Source organism: Geospiza fortis, unplaced genomic scaffold (genome assembly GCF_000277835.1).
Source record: "Geospiza fortis unplaced genomic scaffold, GeoFor_1.0 scaffold54, whole genome shotgun sequence".
In the NCBI taxonomy this organism is placed as follows: domain Eukaryota; kingdom Metazoa; phylum Chordata; class Aves; order Passeriformes; family Thraupidae; genus Geospiza; species Geospiza fortis.
This window is the reverse complement of record NW_005054301.1, coordinates 8,758,925-8,764,198: the sequence shown is the minus strand read 5'-3', so window position 1 is coordinate 8,764,198 and position 5,274 is coordinate 8,758,925.

The following is a 5,274-nucleotide window of genomic DNA, read 5'->3' as shown; positions in this document are numbered from 1 at the left end:
CCTGTTAAGTTTCAACAACACACACTTACCAATTCTTCTCTAGTGGTTCCTTTCAGGGGATCAACTGCATTAATTTAACTCCTCTACTGTGATTTGTAGTTAACTAAGACTACACCTGGGGATAAAAGGAGCTGGGTGACTGATTCTGCCTTTTGCCATCATTTGCTTAGTCCGAAGATAATGGTGACAACACTGACAATGTTTAAAAAAAAAAAAAAGAGGAGTACTTCAGATCTGCACTCTAAGAAACACCTGACAGAGAGAAAGATAGAGGTTGTTGAGAAAAAAAGCTGAGAAAATATGTCAGCTTTGAAAAGGTATCTTTTTTACCTGTTTTTTTTTCTGTTGGGCACCTGTTCCAGATGTTTGACTAATCCAAGCAGCCAGTCCAGCACTGCACTATCACAACTCTCTATCTGAGGGCCCATCACAATTTTCAGTTCTCCACACTCCTGCACCACCCTCATCTTCCCACCCACCAGCAGAAAGGACCGTTCAGCTGGTCAGTCTGCAGGTGCCAGAGGCCACGTTGCACAGGGAACAGAAGGGTATGAGACCTGCAGACCCTCTGCACCCCCAGCACGTGCTGGGATTGAAATATGCCTGTCCAGAGATGGGATCTGTGTGTGCATGTGCACAAGTGTCTGCATCACCCCCCTTTTGCTGCCTTGTGCCCCAGGTGGCTCTTGGGAGCCCTGTTTCCATGGCAGAGACATCTCTCAATAACAATGTGTGCCTCACAACATAAATAGCAAAGAAGCACCTCAGTCTAGTTTCCAGAAAAAGTTTCTTCTCTTTTTTTTTCTTTTTTTTCTTTATTTTAAATAATCTAGGCTTTCTAAACAACAGGGAAGAAAAGGACATTATTCAGTTCCTGCACAGTAATGAAAAATATGTGGCTGAAGTACAACGCACTAAATACTTTAGCTGAAAAACAAAACACCTGAGCACGCACATAGCATCATTAAAAAGTCGTGTAAATCTGCACATGATTTCAAAAGTGCCCAAGTTCCTCAGGATGAGTTACACTAGAAATGTCAGGGGAGGGCTGGGAAATTCCTCAGCCAGTCTCCAAGACCTGGGGGACATATTCTGCTGCAGGCCTCTCTCTCTGCTCCCGTGTGAGGCTGAGGAGGGAGGGCTATGCCACATCCCAACAAGACAGGGGACTGCAATGAAGACTGCCAGAAAAGCCCCATACACCCAGAAGGCTCTTCCTGTTTGCCTCTCCACTGCCTGCAGCTCCAGAAGAAGCTGAAAGAGGCAAGTCATATATTGTGTGACTCTGTGGAGATGGGTGCAAGCATCATCATTTAACACCATGGGAAGTAAAATAAATCACACACACAGAGAAAAAAATATAGGTAAACAAAGGAGAAACGAATCTTTCTGTAAAACATCAGGGCATCTCAGATACATCGCTGTGATCTAGAAGTTATGAGCCATTGCCTAATACAGTTTGTGCCACTTGGTGGCAACACTTCCATGTTTGATTTATTGAACTTTTCTCATAGTCTTTCTTCTGATACTGAAAAGGACAAGTGTAGGCTCTGGTATGTGCAATTAATTATTGCAGAAAATAAAAATAAAAGGTTTGAATGGCATTGGTACTATTTTCTGTCCAGGACTCATACTAAATTCTTTTCAAGATTACATTGTTTTATATCCTGAGACATTTATAATAGGAAAATTTCACATTCCTCAGGCATCAGTGAGAAGCCCTGTGCAGCAATTTCATCTTAAATACTGGCAGAAGATATTTTTTTTCAATGTGCAGCCACAACCATAACAGAAAATGTTGACCAGCTGCTTGCAGACAAGTTAGATGGCTACCACTGTGCAGGTTTCTCCACTGCAAGTATGTTTTAAAATTGCAGGTGAACAAATGCAGGGAATTCTAACTGTAGTCTTGCATGGTGCACAAGCAACAACCATGCCATGGCTCACTCTTGCAGTTTGACTTTGATCTACAAGATTCATTCTTCCAGCAAAGATGCTCATTGTCCCCACTTGCTCAACTCTGGGTACCCCACTAAACCTGACAATCAACATCATTTATGTCAATAATTTCTAAATTAAATGATGTGCAAACTCACTGGCACCAGGGCAACCCACACAGACCCAACCCTTCCAGCCCCAACACTCACCTGTTGATCCCCAGTGCAGACATGGGCACTGTGAAGGGAAGGTTTCTGAACTGCCCTAGCACTGGGTAATAATTGATACTGCTGATAGCTTGAGCTGAGTAAGCATAAGCTTGAGCTCAGCTGGAACGTGCTGCAGGAGCCAGATCTGAGTGTCTGTGCAGCCAGAAGTCTGTAGAGCCAATGGGAACTGGGCAGGCAGGGAACAGGCAGAGCATTGCAGGCAAAGGCATCAGGTGCAGGAGCATTTCAGGGTCCTGGGAAGCAATATCTTGCCAGCCTGGACTCCCCTGACCCAGCAAGCTGAGACTCACCAAGGCACTAGTGCAGTCCCTGGCAAGGAAACACTGCCTGGAGGAGGCTGGCAGCTGCCTTCTGCCCTTCCACAGATGCTGAAACGGGTAAGGTACCACCAGACTGCTGCAATGCCAGGGCTCCTGCAAAGCCTGCCAGCATGGTGAGGGACAGACAGGTCCCAAACTGTGTCAGCACCATCATGGTGCAAAACAGCTTCCTGGCTCACAGCCAGACACTCCTGAGCAGCACCACGTGGCCAGGGACCTCTCACACACAAACTTGCAGTGGATGCCATGCACGTGTCTACATAGGAGGTCATCCTGATAGAGTCACATTAAAATATATATAAGGATCTGTGACATATATATATATATATATATATGGCTCTGGGATGTGTCACCCAGCCTTATCACACCCAGGGAAACCAGCTCCACATTTCCTGCTCTTTAACATCTCCATCACTGCTACCACAACATCCTGGCTTGGGCCAGGGCTACCTGGCACAGGTGAAGAAAAACACATGCTTGCAATGCTTGCAAAACTTTCCTTATTTCACATTGGGAAAGGAGCAACAGTATAAAGCACAGCTAAAATCACACACATGGCAGGGACTGGGCCAAAAACGCTCTTTGCACATATGGATGCTACTACTTGCAGGGCAAACTGGGAGAGTGTTTAGCAAGTGAAATGTCAATTAACATATTTTGCTTGACTTGTGTGTACTTAAGTCTGGGATAATTTGGCCCTAATGGTAAGCAAACACTTTGAGTCCCCTTGGGATGATGCCCAGTCCTGGGCTGTTTTCTCAACTGCTCCAAAGGTGTCCCAGACATACCCACTATTTTCTCCATTTGATGAGAGATTGATTTAAATCTCTCTGCCCTTGGAGGAAAGAGGCTGGTGCCCATGGGTTTGCTTTGTTCTTCTTCCCTAGGAGACCCCTGCAGAAAGGGAGTTCCACCTCATGCCTGGTAATTACTGCCCAGTTTCCTTCATCATTCTGTACCTGTATTCAGCTCTATGTAAAGCCATTTATTAAATAATGGGGACACTATTTACCAAACCCATATAGACTTTCTGGGCTGTGCACCAACAATTTAGCACTTTTAATGAGAAATACAAGCTTTGGATTAATTTTTAAGCATTCCTTTGATGTCCACTGGGGCTGGAGACTATGGTGCTGTGCCTCCAGATGGTACCAGGATCTGGCAGAGGTGGTTCTTGAAGATATGCCTTCAAGGGAGGAGTAAAGAGCAAGAAGTAAGGCTTGGATTCAGCTCAAGAGAAGCAGGGGAGGAATAAATCCATCTGAAGAACTTTTGATAGCATGCAGAAAAGCCTAAAATTAGTTTCTATCACAAACACATGGTTAATAACCAAGAACAAGGCACACAAGGGCAGAGGAGAACCTGCAGTCCCAGTGTCACACTCTGCTGAGAGTCCTGTAGAGCCATCCCCATCCCACATGGCTCATGCTTTTCTTAGATCACAGAATATTCTGAGTTGGAAGGGACCCACAAGCATTACTGAGTCCAACTCCTTAGTGACTGGCCCATACAAGGATTGGTAACACAACCAACCCCCAACACAACCTTGGTGTTAATAGCACCATGCTCTGACCAACTGAGCCAATCTCAGGGCCACCAGGAAAAGCACTTTGTGAGCCTCCTCCTGAGGCAGCAAGGCCCAGGCTGTGCAATCCCTAGGATGCTGTGGCAGATGCTGCATTTTCCAGGCCTGAGCAGGACTCTCCAGTCTGTATTTCCTGAGAATGGGAGGCCACGTGCTGACCCTACATCTGCAGCCCTGCCTGGGTCCCAAAGGCAGTGAGGAGCCTCAGCCTGCCCCAGGAGCCCTTATAGAAACCCATCATGGGGTTGCTGCTGCAGAAGCACAGGTCAGTGTGATGAAACAGGTGATCTTCAGAGCTGGGGTGCTTTTGTCTATTCCTCAACTCTCAGGAGACAGACCATAAATATAATAGCACAGAAACCTCAAAATCAGCAGTGGACAGAGGAAATTAAGACTTTGAGTCTTAAGATGGCAGGGGAGAAAACTCCTTTGTGCTGCTGCACAGGGTGACGCTGGTCAGGGTGCTGGCATGGGTGCTCTGGCCAGTGGGGATGGCGAGGGATCCATCCCTCCAAAACACCAAGCCCGCTGGGAGAAGGCATGCCACCTGCAGAGGCTCCCCCATGTCCTCCAAAACATCTTATGGTCATGATTTGCTGACAAGGGGAATGAAAGGAAGCTGAGATTCCAACAATTTTCATGTGTTCCCTGGGCACAGTTGCAGAGGCAAAGAAAAGGAAATATACTAACAATGAAGGGAAAATGTTTAGCTTATGATATTAACATGTTTATAGCAGCAACAATAGTATAGGTTACAACCTTATATCAAATTTTGATGAACTGCCAGTTTTAAAAGTGAAAGAAAAGTTTGCAAGAACTACTCATGGTATTTAATATTAATAATAAACATATTTATGCTCAAGTACTGATATTCAAAGTCATTGAATTTTTGAGCACATTAGTTCCCAAACCCTTTCAGATGTGTGAATTAATGACTCAACTGAGAATTACTTAAAATATACTTGGAAAGCAACATGGGAGAAAATGTTTAATGGACGTAGCAAACACTGACTCTCAGACACATGCACACTCTTTTTAATCAGAACATGAACTCTTGAAGAAAGGGGAGGTTCTGCCTTTAAAACCATATTCCCCCAAAGGCTAACTTCTGATACCCCACTGTATATTTCTTCATAATTCCCTTTTTTTCCCCCCAGTATTATTTCCATGAGTAGTGAATGATTGATGATCTATAACACAT